The sequence below is a fragment of the Polypterus senegalus genome, chromosome 6 (assembly GCF_016835505.1).
Source record: "Polypterus senegalus isolate Bchr_013 chromosome 6, ASM1683550v1, whole genome shotgun sequence".
Lineage (NCBI taxonomy): Eukaryota > Metazoa > Chordata > Cladistia > Polypteriformes > Polypteridae > Polypterus > Polypterus senegalus.
Genome location: NC_053159.1, coordinates 28,793,855 through 28,810,596, shown reverse-complemented (window position 1 = coordinate 28,810,596; position 16,742 = coordinate 28,793,855). Strand labels below are relative to the sequence as shown.

The following is a 16,742-nucleotide window of genomic DNA, read 5'->3' as shown; positions in this document are numbered from 1 at the left end:
TCTATGAGATATCACTGCCAACACGTTGTGGGTCTGTGTTTCATTAAGAGAGAAGATGCTCACTGCAAATTCCTTTTTTACATTGGATTTCTGTGGTGTCACTCTGGGGAATTGCAGATCTGCTACATGAAGGCTTGACTTTGCATGACAGAGCAGTCAAGGCGCTGTTATTCATTAAGCAGAAGGCCTGAACTTGTTTGCATGTGCTGAGCTCAAGCCGCTCTGTGAAGACTTGCGTCATATGGCTTGCATTTTCTCTTTTGAAAAGCCAGTGTTCTTAGTTAGAAGAACAAAACGAGCATCGACTTGAAAATGTTAGAAGTGTCTCTGAGCTGAAGCAAATAAGTAAAGAGAAAATAATAAATCTAAAAGCCTGCCACAGGCGCCAGAGTGTGCCGAAGGCCGCATGGTCCTAGCGTTCTCTGCTGTTCGTGTCCTCTCATTTGGAGAAGACAGAAAAATCAGTTGGCCATTAAGTAATTGTAGGCCAGCCTCGAGGAGATGTCTGTCAGCCTTGAACAGTTTTTGTTTGATCCTTGAAGAAATGTCAGTGCCTTTAAGGAGGTAACAGGTAGTCATTTTTGACTAAACCTTCAATCTTTTTTTATGTTTAGCACTTAAACATGTTTGTGGTTGCTTTAGCTGAATTCATTTATCAGTACTGGAGTAAATTTCAGTGGATTGTGATTACACTTGAGGAATTTTCATCTCAACTTACTATGTCCTCACTTGGCCCTTGAGACATTTTGTCTGAAGCAGCACAACTTGTGGTGCACTCCTGATTATCCACAGGAACCAGGGTGCAGTTCCCACACCAGTCACTGTCAATATGGAGTTTGTCCAGACACTCTGGTGTCATCCCAAAGACATGCTAATGGTCTTCAAATGAGTGTGAATTCTCTGAGAACCTGCTGCCCCATCTGTAATGAGTTCCTATTTTTCACCCAGGAAAGGTTGTGACTGAAGTCATCATCAGAACTATGTACATATATTAGCGAAACATTTTTGTCTAACATTTTTATATTTATGTGCTACTGATGTTGAGTATGAAACTATCTGGCAAGCTAAGGAAAGTCAGTAAATTAAATTGCAATATTTGTTTGGTAAGGACTATTGGGAAAAAATGTAACTTTTGATGGTTCTTCTTCAATTATATGAAATTATAAATTCAATTATATGCCATCTACGCCATACTGCCTCCATAGTGGAGTCCTTCATTGAGAAGGGAGGGTGGATGATGTGGTTCTTCCTGAAGGCAACAGTGATTTTCTAAGATTTATTGACATTTAGGATCAGGTTATTGTTCTTACACCAGTCTATGAGTGGTCTGACCTCCTCTCTGTAAGCCATCTCATCATCAACACTGATGAGGCCTATCATTGTCATGTTTTCCACAAACTTAATGATGTGGTCATGGGTCATCAAGGTGAAGAGTAGAAGACTCAAGATGCAGCCTTTAGGGACACCAGTTCTCAGAAGGGTGGTATTTCATGCATTGGTTCCTACTTTGTGCCATGAACTGGCGTGATAGACTTTGGCCAATACCACCATAAATTACATTAAGCAAGCTGGAGCCTAGTGTTACAATAACTTACCTTATTAATTAGCTCTGTGAAGTATTGGATAAATCTTCATTTGATTTTTTTGATAGGCTCTTTAATCCATGCAATGATTTTTTTTTTACATTCACACAGTAGAATAGTCTTTTTTGGTTAAACCCAAAGCAGATTTCTGGAAGCTTTGTGGAGAAATTTTCACTTCAACGTAAGTAGCTTCCAGTTTGTTCAACCAACGCTATTACTTGATAAATTTTAAATGGGTGTCGCAGCCTTTAGCACTACTGCCCCTCAACTCTAAGGACCTGAGTTTGAATCCCAACCTGGTTACTCTGTGAGGTTTGAATGTTCCCGTGTGTCACTGTGTCTTTTCTCCTGGTGTATAACAATGGATACAAAGTTAGTCTGGTTATGACTAAGAGAGAGAGACGTTGTTCTGATAGCACGTTGCTGTTGCCACACCCACCAAATGACAAACCACCTGGATTGGGACCCGAGTGCAGTGGGTGACACCAGTACCATGCTGCAACAGCGTGAAGTGTTTGATGGTGGCTGGAGCCTGGAGTGCTAATTCTGTCCAATATCCTCCAAGTTTTCCCTGTAAATTGGAGGTCTTGCTTGCAGAGCTGGATTCAGATTAATGTCATACCCAGGATGAAGCAAAATTTTATTAATAGCATTTTCTCCTTGTTCCAGTCCAAGATTATGTTTTAGAATTATGGAGGGTCTGTGCTTTTCCTGTGTCTGTGTGTTTTACTCCACTAGTTCTGTCCGCATCCTGTGTATGTTAGTTAACTTGTGGTTCTGGCTGTGAAATGGCCCTGTGCAGGTTATAGTGCTTCTGTCATGTGATGGGTCATGGTTGCCTTGCATCCGATGCTGCTACAATAGGCTTTGACTTCCCCTGAGTCAATAATATACTAAGTGAGTTAAAAAAAAATAAATGAATTTTAAGACAAACTGGATTTTTTTCTCGGTTATTAGACTGTTCCACTTTGGAATTTCAGCCATTTCTATTGACACTTGTGGACTTTTTTAGTTCACTTTTGAGGTTTTTCTAGTTGATTCCCAAAGAATTCTTGTCGGCCTAAAGGGATTATGTTTGGTTCTTGAGGAACTTTTGAGTTGGCTGAGAATTTTAAGTTGAAGTGGGTTTTTTTTGTGTTTAACCCTTGAGGAATTTTTTTTGGGCAGACTTTGAGACTTTTTAAATGCCTTAAGGATTTTTCAATGATTTGCAATATTCCACTGAAAAACTAAAAGTTGGCTTTTGTTGTTACCACCTACGATATTTTTGATTTATTTTTAGCCTTTTTGCCAAACACTGTTTACAGTTGTAGTCACATTTTAGTCAATGCCATCTGTGTTAAGTTTAGTCAATGCAAAAAATACTCCATCCACCTATCTGATTTTAAACCTACGTAATCCTAATGAGGACAATAGGGAGTTGGAAGGAATCCCAGCAGCTCTGGGCATAATATAGGAGCTGCTCTTAGATCTACTAATCAGGACCCACTCTTCATACAAATACCACTAGTCACTTAATAACATTGGGGCAATTTAAATTGTCAAGTGGCTCATCTATCATACCATTGGGAGCTAAACCAGAGTACCAGGAGCAGGAGAAATTGAGAAGAATTCTTTGTAGACTCAACATCTCATCCAAGTACATGTAGTGGATTCAGAAAGTGTTTAGACCACTTCACTGTCTGCATACTTTATTTTGTTGTAGATTTCATTTTGTATGGATACATTTGCTATTTTTTCACATCAGTCTATGCTCAAAAACCCATAATCATCAAGTGAAAATATGTTTTCAGAAAGGTTTGCTAATTTATTAAAAATCAAAAACTGAAATCTCCCATTCATATAAGTATTCAGAGCCACCTTTGCTATAGCAACACAAATTGTACTGAGGTGCGTCCTGTTGCTTTAATTCTCCTTGAGATGTGTCTTAGAACTTCATTGGAGTCAACCTGTAGCAAACTGAATTGTCTGGGCATCATTTAGAAAGGCACACACACCTGTGTGTAGAAGGTCCACCAATTCACACTGAATGACTGGACAAACACCAAGCCATGAAGTCCAAGGAAGTCTCTATAGATCTCTGCAGTCACATTGTAGTGTGCTACAGATTGGGGCAGAAAGATACAACTTTTTCCAAAGCTTTAAGTGTTCCCAGGAGCGCAGTGGTCTCAATAATTGTGAAATTGAAGATGTTTGGAACCACCAGGACTCTTCCAAGATTTCTCCATTCAGCCAAGATGATCATCTGGGCAAGAAGGATATTAGCCAGATAGATGATTAAGAACCTGATGGTCACCATGACAGAGTGTCAGAAGTCTTCTGTTGAGATGGGAGAACCTGGGAAAAGGATGAACATCTCAACAGCACTCCATCAACATGAGGAAAAAGGCTTTCTGGTCTGATGAGACAAAAATCAAACTGTTTGGCCAGAACTCCAAGCACTACTGTATATCCGGTGAAGACCAGGCATTGCTCATCACCTGCCTGATATCATCCCTGTGATGAAGCACAGAGGTAGCTGCATCAAGCTATGGGGGAGCTTCTCGGCGGCAGTGACAGGAAGAGAGATCAGAACTGTGGGAAGGACGAATGCAGCCAAATGCAGAGAAGGCCTTGAAGAAGACCTGCTCCAGAGTGCATATGATCTCAGGCTGGGGCGACGGTTCACCTTTTAGCAGGACAATGAAGCACACAGTCATGACAAAATTGGCGTGGCTTTGGTGCAAGTCTCTGACTGTCCTTGAGTGGCCCAGCCATAAGCCCAGACCTAAACTCGAAAGAACATCTGTGAGGACAGCTGTAGATGGCAGTTTACAGATGTTTGCCATCCAATCTAACAGAGCTTCTGCTGGAATGGGATAAACTGCCCACGTCTAGGTGTGCAAAGCTTGTACTAACTTTCCTAAGAAGCCTCGAAGAGGTGATTGCTGCCAAGGGGCTTTTACAAAGTGCTGAATTAAGGGTCTGAATACTTATATGAATGAGAGATTTCAGTTTTTGATTTTTAATAAGTTTGCAAACCTTTCTGAAAAATATGTTTTCACTTTATTATTATGAGCTATTGAGTGTAGCGTGATGGGCAAAAATGGAACATTGATCAATTTAAAAGTAAATCTACAGCACAATAAAGTGCAGAAAGTGAAGGTTTTTGAATGCTTTCTGAATTCACCGTACATACAATACAAGTTCATATGTTGATAAAAATAACTTGGCATTCACAGATAGAGATGTATAGCAGTGAAGCAGGTGAAGGTAGAATTAATTAGCAGTAAAAGAATAAAGCAGAACACAGGAGGTGCAGTAGATCAGCTCACGTTCAAATGCATTGCCAAGTAGTATAATGAAATTCTTACTTGCATATCTCCCACAGTCAAGGAACATAGAAAAGACTAATTTGACATCCACAACAGGAAAAAAGCAAAGCAGATACAAGAAAATTAAAGTTCACCAAATCCACAGGCTTAAGATGTATCATTTGTTCAAAGGCCAAGGAGGTGGTGCGTCTTCAGCTTGACTCTCGGTGTGAAAATGCCACACTACAACGTCAGCCTCTATTTTAGGCGCAGGAGAAGTGACTTTCAGTTGCTGTCACGATGCATCTGAAGTGCTCTATTGGTACACGCTTCAAGATAAAAGCACACTTTGTGTTATTTAAGCCTCTGCCTGCTTGTCTTGCGATAAAGCCTTTGGCAAGAGACACTGAAATAATAAAAGGATCGTTCAAGAGTCTTTTTACAGAGTGCTAGTGCTGCTACATGGAGTTCGGCGCGTTTGGCTTCCTGACCTCCGCGTGCGGCTCTGCCTTATGTAATGAGGTACCGGGATGTGATGACAGATGACGAATTGTTTCACTTCAGCTGCTGGTGGCCGAGGACATCTCTGCAAAGATAAATAAATGCAAAAGGCCAGCCAAAGCCCTTGATCTAATGTGACTGTATCAATCAGACACTCGATGTGAGCACTAACTCAGACGTCCGTTAAGCCGCGGTGCCTCAGTCAGCAGTGGGGGGTAGGGGATGGAGGTTTAGCAACATATAGAGAGGGGGCACTAAGTGGTGCCATTCCTCCATATCCTTGTATTCCATTTCTGTAAACGCTGAGCTAGATTAGATTTTGAGTACTGCATCTACTGGCGTCATAAGATCCAAAATTAACAGTATCTTAAAATGCTTAATTGACCTTTAAAGCGTATAGTGCCTTTAATAGTCTATGACACCAGTAATCCATCGTTCATTCTCAGAATCTGCTTTGTCTAAACTCCTAAGGGATCAAATCTTACCCTGGCAGAGGTGCCAGCTCTGGAAATGTTGTCAGTCCATGGCATGGCACTCTCACTCACATTCCTGCACAGGTTGCCAGTCACTCTGAACTGCGTGTCTTTTGGATAAAGTAGGAAAACTGAAGTACATGGAGAAAACGCATGCAGGAGCATGATGAATGTGGAGACTCCTCATAGACAAGACTTAGCTGAAATTCAAAACCTATGTATTCCTTGGAAGACTGAAGTAGCAATATTGAATGTAGCTCTGTTTTCAGAATGTGTTTAATTGTATCTAACATCACAAGGGATCAAGGCCTATCCTACATGAACAGTATGTAATTTAGGAACTGATCCATGAAAAGGAGGCACTCCATAACATGCTGGTTGTTACACTGGACAACACATTTTTGTTAAAGTTTTGCTTCTTGAAAATATTTTCATGATTCTGATAGAGAGCTTTAAGCTGAACACAAATATAATTTTAGATTGACTGTATCACGTAGGAATTGGATGGAATGTGAAATGAACTTTTACTACATTTAATGTGTTTAATCGCTTAATGATGCTGATGCATTGCATTAGTTCAACGGAGCTAAAAACGTTTTGCTACTGAATTTTGTTTCAATTGATGCTTGTTATTTCACTGTCCAACAATAATCCAACAGCATTAATGGATTCCATTTGCCCTGATGCTGCTTTTCAATTGTTGCAATGTCCTGGTGAAGCATTTCAGCATGTTTGTCTCTGACTGCACCAAGAGTAGCAGTGGAGAAGCCCAAGTGTGAATGCAGAAGGTGAATGCAGTTCGTGGTTTTGTATGTTTGATGCTGCTTGTCAACCAGTTGAATGTAGTTTGGAGCCCTGGAGTTGTCAAGAAAATTCTCAACAACATCCTTGAGTGCCTTCCATGTGATTTGCTGCAACCCCATTAGCTGATCATTGGTGTCTGATTTGCAGACCAACAGAATTGCCTTCCTTAATCTTGGCATCAGTTATTCATGGAAACATCCATCTAAAAATAATTCTTCACCTTTCTTGTTCATTGCTTTCACAAAATTTTTTATTGGTCCAAGCTTTATATGAAAAGGAGGCAAAAACATCTTTGTTGAGTTGACATGTGCTTTGTGTGCCACCCTTTCTGCCCTTAAACCAAATACTTATGGAGCGGCCAATACTTTATAATGTAATGAAACTCTTTAGTTTGGCTGGACCATTCACAGTTCTTGGTCTATCTGAGCTGCATTCTCAGAAGCAGTGCCTTCATGGCTTTTAAATTACCACAGATGTTCCAGCTGTAGTTGTTGTACTGTATATGTATACTTATAATATTAGATGGAGTTAAAATGGCATGTGATGGTAAAATTGAAAGGTGATTTTGTGGAGGCTCAGGAGCTCCATCTTGCCAAAAAGAAACCTTCTTCTGAGCAGCTATGTTTCTTATAGTCGGGGAATCATAAGGGGCTTGGCTATGTGCCCTCCTCTGGTCAGTTTTGTCAATGCCACACAGAGAGAATTAGAAGACAATGTTAGCGACAGCGCCCCCTCTCATTATTACATCTCTTCATCAAGCCCTTGAGGAGATCCTCTGATGTGCATGAGTGACAGCATGTACACTTTACTGGGATTGAACCCGCTGTATTTGCAAGGGGCACTCTTGCTTCACCCGGAATGTTGCCAAGCTGTCCAAAGTATACAAACGTGATGAGGTTGCCATTAAACAAGCACATGAGAGTGATGAACATGAGGAGAATCACAAAGTACTAAAGGAAGTATAAAACAGCAGCTGCTACCACTCCAGGTCTACCAGCATGGGTATAGAACTCTGTCTGCCTAGACGGATGCCTTGCCTATTTGCTCATCTTCAAGTACCACTCTGTATCATGCCCTCCACTTCCTTCCATCTCACTGTTTTTCTGTATCTCTAACCCCAGTCTGCCTTCCTCACCATCAGTTACCCCCATTTACCTCCCTACTCCCCACACAATGGATGTATAGACTACTTCATGGACAGCCCTTGGTCTCACTTCTGAAAGTCCCTACAGAACTCCATCTTGTAAGTCACAGGTAACCCTGAGCCCACATTATCAAGGAAGATTTGCCCTCCATAAAATACTATTTAAAAACTCAAATGTCCTCCAAAGTAATACTTGGCTGACACATGGAGAGTTCATCCATCTTACTAGTATCCCATGATATGTCTCATGCATCTCTACCTATTAATGTATTACTTATGGAGCACCCCTTAAATGAATTTATCACTCCACACTTTGGCGGTGCCCTTCCCTTAGTAATTGTATGATTGTGTTTTGTTTTCTCTTGTAGGTTATTACTGGCAGTCTTTTCTTCCTAGTGAAACCTCATAAACTGGGAAACAAATCCCACTATACATAAGTTAGAATGAGAAGTGCTGGAGCTTCAATGATTTTGGAAGCCCATCTCTCAGTGATCGCAGTGCTATAGAGCTAATCACATCAATATTTCTCACTAGGACTCTTTGTCATCAGTTGTGGGTTAATAAAACAAATCTATTCACCTTATATTGGTTTTGGCTGGTTTTGAGTGTTTAAATATGATGGAAAAAAGTGCTGGTGCAATTCCAGAGAAGAGACAGACGACAGACAGTCTGGGGCGAGCAGCTTAACCCACTCCCTTTAGAGAGTGGGCATCCTTTTGACGGAGACGCCTCCAGTGAGGGCTCCTTTGTGCCCTGTGCCTGTGAGTGCACATGACAGTCCATCTGGCACCGTTAACACTCGTCCTGCTCCACATGGAACGGAGTCCTCTGGCGCCGCACCAAGAAGCCTTGGCAGACAGGTTCTAGGAGTGAGGCCGCCATCGTTTATTCTGTAAGGCAGGATGTACTGCTTGACAGTTGTTTAAACGGCAAATCCAAAGCTAATTATCCTGACATTACACCTCAAAGTCGGCAAATCCAGCGGTTAGAAATCATTCAGCAGAAAGAAAACACCTAACTCTCAAATTGGTGCCTATAAAATTATGAATTAGAGAGCACGAGTGAGACAGAGGAGCATAAAGGCTGTTTATTTTTAGCAATACCTTTTTAGGCAGCATAGTAATTAACCGATTTGGCTTTGTCAGCCATTCAGCTCCAATAAAGTCAGGCCTGCAGACAAACGGCTCTCCAGCACAGCTCAACGTGCCATCATAAACAGAGAAACCCAGCAGATATGCACAGACATTTAAAGGAAAAATAAAGGCATAACAAGTTTGCAGTCTGAACAAAAGAGCAAATGTAATAAAGGCGGCACAGTGGTGAGCGCTGGTGACATACAGCTACTGGTTTCAAACCTCGACCTGGTCACTTATGGCTCATAGTTTGCACATTCTCCCGGTGTCTGTGTGTGCTTTCATTCCAAAATGGTGAAGAGCAATTAAGAATAAGAAGGCAAGATGCTTTAATTGAGCAGCAGGCAAACATGATGGCTCATAAGCATTTAAGACAAAGTCCAGGGTACAGAGTGCAAGAATGCCAAAGAGATAGAAATGCACAGAGACAATCGAAAAGATAATCAGATTGTCTAAACATGTTAGCATATGAAAACATTGTTTTTACATCAGATCAATGTTTCTTTGAAGACCACTACTTAGCAAAGGTACCTCAGCAATGTGATCAGTGGCAGGCCATGTTTTTTAATGTTGAAAGAAACAAATGTGTTGCCAAAACAGAAAAGTTTTGCTTCCTCTAGATGAACCACCAGAAGTAGTAAAACACATGATGCTTTCTAGAAGAACTGAAAGAAATAACTATTTAGAAAACATAAGAAGTACCAGCAGCCATAGCACCTGCACTTTAGAGGAGGTCATCCACTTGAAGCTAAGCATGTTTGGGCCAGTACTTGGAGGGGAGACCATCTAGAAAAATGTGTCGGTTGCTGCTGGAAGATGTGTTGGTGAGGGCAGCCGGGGGTGCTTATTCTGTGATCTGTGTGTGGATCTCAATGCCCCAGTGCAATGACGGTGACACTCTGCTGTAAAAATGGCACCATCCTTCAGATAAGACATAAAACCAAGATCCATACTCTCTGTGGTCATTAAAGATCCCCGGGCAGCCTTCATAAAGAGTAGGGTGTACCCCAATGTCCAGGCCAAATTGCCCACCATGGCTTGTTCATTCTGGCCCACTAGCCATCCCCTGTCTCTACTTGGCTCTCTCCCTCACCACTTCACCACCTAACAGCTAATGTGTGGTGAGTGTACTGGTGCAGTAATGGCTGCCATCTAGTTATCTATGTGGGTGCTGCATATTAGTGGTGGTTGAAGTGGCTCCCCTCTCCCTGTGTAAAACACTGACTAGTGAGAAAAGCACTATATAAATGTAAAGACATTATTATTATTACACAGCTCTGTCTTTATTTTTTATTTGTAATGTATTTTAGAACTGTAGGTCTTTATGTTTCACTAGTATAAATTATTTTTCGTCAGTTTCAGTAATTATTCTTTTTTCAACTCTGACAAATTTGCACCCATGAACTCATCGCCAGTGACTTGCTAGCCTGCGGCCCAGTGGAGGGATGAGTAAAGGGCTGACCTTCAAACAGCTCATTCTATTACACAAAACGTGCCTGGAATGTGACAGGGTTCTTGTGTGTGTGTGTGTGTGGGTATGCTGGTGGTGGTGGTGATGGTGGTGGGTGGAGAAGATGCTATCATGAACTTCCTGTATTCCTCAGCCAAAAGGAATTTAAGAAGGAGGCTGCGTTTACCAGACAACTGACTAACTGATTAATCCTGGCAATGTCAGTAACGTTTGAAATAAATAAAGAATAAAATTGTATGAATGAAAACCCCATAGAAGGGAGGCAGTTGCTTCTGGCAATTCCTCTGTGGAACCGCTGAGTTAGGTGATGTGCGGTCTTCGCCACCCACTGTCTCACTCTTTGCAACTAATCACACTTCTTCCATTTTAAAGCATGACTTGCATGTTTGTTCATCCCCTGAGAAAAGATCTGGCATTATTTGCTTGGGCCCTCCATTTATTTACCTGCAAAAAAAAAATAAAGGCTTTTTGAGATTGGGCTACAATTCTAAGGCAGGTTGGATGTTCACTATGCTATCAATTCAATAGAATTCTGTGTATCAGTGAATTTGAGTTTTGTATGGTATGGCAATCAATACATGGAAGTAAGGTGATGACAGAGAAGCATTAGACAACCAAGTATTAAACAAATAGAATATTAATTTGTGTCTTACAGACAGTAAAAGTCGATGAATGACATAGCAGAAGAAGTGTCAGAGAAGTTAGGGAAAACACAACAGAATAAAGGTAGGAGATGAGGAGAACGTGTGAATATTATGATCCTAAATGACTAATGGAAGAACCACTGCTTATTAGCAGAGAGAGAGTGCACCACACTCATGACAGCAAACTGGCAGCTTGAGGCTGAAACCAAAATCCCCAGCGGTGCCTTTGCTTTCCTTCAGACCTGAAAGCGCTGAATATTCGAGATATGTCAGCAGTAGGAAACTCTGGGGTCATCTGGGTTGCAGCATTAAATGACTTTTTAAATTCCTTTGGCTGCATTGCAAGTCAAAGACTGAGAGAGAGTCCAGTGGCCACTAACCAGAGCACCGGAAAACGTGACCATGGGGATTTTAGGGTTTTAACAGCTCAACATTGTTTAGCTGAAAATAGGCAGTATTTAATGATCTGTACTGTATTCTTCTTTGCTTTCTTTACCTGGGTATGAGTTTTACTGTGAAAGACGCTATATAGAAGATAGATTTGATCGCAGGCTTGCAATACAGGGCTGACATAAAGAGAAAACATTTCTCAAAGTCTTACTCTCTTCCACATCATACTGCTTTGTGCTGCACTTTGTTACCTTGTTATGGTCATTTAGCAGTTATTAAACTGTTGTTAAGGTTTTATGTTTATGTAAGTAGTTTTGGTTTTAAATATCAATGGACATCTGAATGTTATTTTAAAGATCTAAATACCCCTAAAAAGAAATTGTCTCATATTACCTTGGGTCACTAAGTCTGTGTTACAGTGAGTGTGCCTTACGGTGGAATGCCACCCTGTCCTGGGTTGTTCTGAAGCTTGTGCCCAATGCTGCCAGGACAGGCTGTGTCTCCCCTCCAGCCTGAAGTAGGTTCAGAAAGTAGATGGATCAATGACATGGTTCCTGTGTCAAATCTCTGTCTTTCTGGGGTATTGCAAGTCATAAGAGGCAGTTTCACTGTTCCTCTACTTTCTGTAATAATGAATCAGGTTAAAGAAATAACAGTAATAATAATCACATGTATTAGTAAGGTATGTCAAATGTATACTTTTAGTAATATTTTTCAGCTAAAACTAAGTCCAGCTAGGCTTGTCATGGCTCAATAGCTTTTAGATAGCAGATTCCAACTCAGGTGAGAAAAAATTGCATCAGTTGATGTGCTGATTTTAGTGGTTGGTCCTGGAGGGTCATTTGCTAATTGTCATTTGTATTTCTTAAGCATGTATATATATATATATATATATATATATATATTTTTTTTTTTAAAGAGACTTACCTGATAGAGGTTAAAATCTTTGTTGACATCTGACCATCAGTGCACAAGTAGATGACACTGACTTCATGGTTTTACTGGCTCTTTCAGCGTTTTAATAACTATTATTATTTTTATCATTAAAGCCAGTAATAACAGGAATGTTTTTGCATTCTGGAGTGGCTATCAAATGTGTACAAAGGGAAAATGCAGAAGTTGAACTAAGGCAAAGCTGAAACAAACACTAAATTAATCAATAATTGAGGTCACATTGAATGTTCTTCAGGTTTAAAATTCAGCAGTGATTTTTCATTTAAAAAAAAAAAAAGTTGGACAGTGAGCTGTATGTGAGATATGTGAATGAATGAATTTATGGTGGTGGGTGGAGAAGATGCTATCATGAACTTCCTGTATTCCTCAGCCAAAAGGAATTTAAGAAGGAGGCTGCGTTTACCAGACAACTGACTAACTGATTAATCCTGGCAATGTCAGTAACGTTTGAAATAAATAAAGAATAAAATTGTATGAATGAAAACCCATAGAAGGGAGGCAGTTGCTTCTGGCAATTCCTCTGTGGAACCGCTGAGTTAGGTGATGTGCGGTCTTCGCCACCCACTGTCTCACTCTTTGCAACTAATCACACTTCTTCCATTTTAAAGCATGACTTGCATGTTTGTTCATCCCCTGAGAAAAGATCTGGCATTATTTGCTTGGGCCCTCCATTTATTTACCTGCAAAAAAAAAATAAAGGCTTTTTGAGATTGGGCTACAATTCTAAGGCAGGTTGGATGTTCACTATGCTATCAATTCAATAGAATTCTGTGTATCAGTGAATTTGAGTTTTGTATGGTATGGCAATCAATACATGGAAGTAAGGTGATGACAGAGAAGCATTAGACAACCAAGTATTAAACAAATAGAATATTAATTTGTGTCTTACAGACAGTAAAAGTCGATGAATGACATAGCAGAAGAAGTGTCAGAGAAGTTAGGGAAAACACAACAGAATAAAGGTAGGAGATGAGGAGAACGTGTGAATATTATGATCCTAAATGACTAATGGAAGAACCACTGCTTATTAGCAGAGAGAGAGTGAGGGGGCTTTGAGACCGTGAAGAGATCACATGACAAAGGAGAACAAGTGGTGACCTGGAGTGAGGCTTGGGGTTAGGTTAGGGTAAGATAAGCAGCAATGGTACAGGGCAAAGAGGAATGAGTGGTCACCAGGAGTGCAAAGGCCACCATCAAAGATCACCAATGTCTAATGGGGCAGGGTAAGCAGGGGAAACATGCAGTCAGGGAAGGCTGATGTTTGCAGATTTCTAATCAGTGACCGAGTTTTAAAAGTTGGTTCTGTAGCATTGACAAAGCCAGTGTGGTTAAATAACACTGGACAACAAAGAGTTTGCCTTCTGAACACTTGTAGGTGTATCTTAGGGACCTTGTCCTGCTGATCACACAAGTCACCTTTGTCATGTGTTAATGAGTCTCACTACATTAAAAAGAAGAGGCCTCTCCAGGCCAGAAAAGCGTGGCTCATAAACCATTTTTTGACCCAACAAAGATATTTTTACCTCAAACATGGACTGATTAAAAATTTCTTGAAAGCTATAGATAAGGGAGATGAAGAATTTTGATATTTAAGAGAGATGTTTCCACAAATGACTGATACCAACATTAAAGAAGGCATTTCTCTTGATCCACAAATCTGACACTCCACCAATGACGAGTAGTTTGAAGATGTGCTGGTGGGATTGGAGAAAATCACATGGAAGGCATTCAAGGAAATGTTTGACAACTCCAGAGCACCAAACTACATTCAACTGGTTGAAAACAAGCTTCAAACTACAGTATAAAAGGACAACATGTCGCTGAAGACTCATGTTCTGCATTCACACTTGGACTTCTTCCCTGCTGATGTTGGTGCAGTAAGTGATAAACAAGTGAAAGGTTCCACCATGACACAGCAATGATGGAAAGGCTGCATCAAGGCAAGAGGAGTCCATCTGTACTGGCCGGCTGCTGTTAGACAGTGAAATGAGAACCATGAGATGCTGAGTACAAACAAAAATCAGCTGTAAAGCTTTTTTAGCTGATTTAAAAGAATGCTGCATCATCAAGTGATTAAACGTATTAAATTCAAGAAAGGTTAATATCCGGTTTCTCCAAATTCCTACATGTAACCGTCAATCAGAAATGATAATTTGTGTTCAGCTTGACGTTGTTTATTATAATCACCAAAAACTTTTTATTGATTTTATTAAAATTAAATAACATTCTATACAAGCAAGTCAAGTTTAACAAAACTAGGTTCAAACAAATCAACCCCCACCCATGAGAAAGAGAGCTAGGCCAGCAGAGTATAACTTTAATAATAGTAAAAATATATAAATAAATAAATGAAGAAATAGAATAGAAAAAGAGGGGAGAGAATTCACTTCCTCAATTTAAATGTTTATTCTAAAATATTATTGATTAGATCCTGCCAGGTTTTGAAAAAGTTTTGCATAGATCCTCTAAGTGAGAATTAGATTTTTCCTAATTTCAGATAATATGTATAAAATCTGAACTTTTAAAATCCTTTGTTGTCCAGTGTTACTCTAGGGACCTCCTCTCACACACTCACAAGGAGATAATTTAGAATCGCCAGTTAACCTAACATGAACATCTTTGGGTTTAGGGATTAAAACCCACATGCACATAAATATGAATGTATAGTATACAAGACTCACCCAAGAGTCCAAAACTGGGTACCTGTGTGGGCCCAGTATCCGTATCACCACATTTTAGGTTCCTTGAGTAGTATGAACCTGCCTTTAATCAATCTTCATATATTTTATTCCCTCCAGCACCTTATTAGTATGCACCACACTCATGACAGCAAACTGGCAGCTTGAGGCTGAAACCAAAATCCCCAGCGGTGCCTTTGCTTTCCTTCAGACCTGAAAGCGCTGAATATTCGAGATATGTCAGCAGTAGGAAACTCTGGGGTCATCTGGGTTGCAGCATTAAATGACTTTTTAAATTCCTTTGGCTGCATTGCAAGTCAAAGACTGAGAGAGAGTCCAGTGGCCACTAACCAGAGCACCGGAAAACGTGACCATGGTGATTTTAGGTTTTAACAGCTCAACATTGTTTAGCTGAAAATAGGCAGTATTTAATGATCTGTACTGTATTCTTCTTTGCTTTCTTTACCTGGGTATGAGTTTTACTGTGAAAGACGCTATATAGAAGATAGATTTGATCGCAGGCTTGCAATACAGGGCTGACATAAAGAGAAAACATTTCTCAAAGTCTTACTCTCTTCCACATCATACTGCTTTGTGCTGCACTTTGTTACCTTGTTATGGTCATTTAGCAGTTATTAAACTGTTGTTAAGGTTTTATGTTTATGTAAGTAGTTTTGGTTTTAAATATCAATGGACATCTGAATGTTATTTTAAAGATCTAAATACCCCTAAAAAGAAATTGTCTCATATTACCTTGGGTCACTAAGTCTGTGTTACAGTGAGTGTGCCTTACGGTGGAATGCCACCCTGTCCTGGGTTGTTCTGAAGCTTGTGCCCAATGCTGCCAGGACAGGCTGTGTCTCCCCTCCAGCCTGAAGTAGGTTCAGAAAGTAGATGGATCAATGACATGGTTCCTGTGTCAAATCTCTGTCTTTCTGGGGTATTGCAAGTCATAAGAGGCAGTTTCACTGTTCCTCTACTTTCTGTAATAATGAATCAGGTTAAAGAAATAACAGTAATAATAATCACATGTATTAGTAAGGTATGTCAAATGTATACTTTTAGTAATATTTTTCAGCTAAAACTAAGTCCAGCTAGGCTTGTCATGGCTCAATAGCTTTTAGATAGCAGATTCCAACTCAGGTGACGAAAAAATTGCATCAGTTGATGTGCTGATTTTAGTGGTTGGTCCTGGAGGGTCATTTGCTAATTGTCATTTGTATTTCTTAAGCATGTATATATATATATATATATATATATATATATATATATATATATATATATATATATATATATATATATATATATATATATATATTTTTTTTTTTTTTTAAAGAGACTTACCTGATAGAGAGTTAAAATCTTTGTTGACATCTGCCCATCAGTGCACAAGTAGATGACACTGACTTCATGGTTGTACGGCTCTTTCAGCGTTTTAATAACTATTATTATTTTTATCATTAAAGCCAGTAATAACAGGAATGTTTTTTGCATTCTGGAGTGGCTATCAAATGTGTACAAAGGGAAAATGCAGAAGTTGAACTAAGGCAAAGCTGAAACAAACACTAAATTAATCAATAATTGAGGTCACATTGAATGTTCTTCAGGTTTAAAATTCAGCAGTGATTTTTCATTTAAAAAAAAAAAAAAGTTGGACAGTGAGCTGTATGTGAG

General features: G+C 39.8%; 1 protein-coding gene across 5 annotated transcripts in view; it reads left to right on the top strand.

Annotated features, from left to right (window-relative positions):
* LOC120530911 (ephrin type-B receptor 2) overlaps positions 1-16,742 on the top strand; it is a 478,580-nt gene that overhangs the window by 214,161 nt on the left and 247,677 nt on the right. The window lies entirely within an intron of this gene.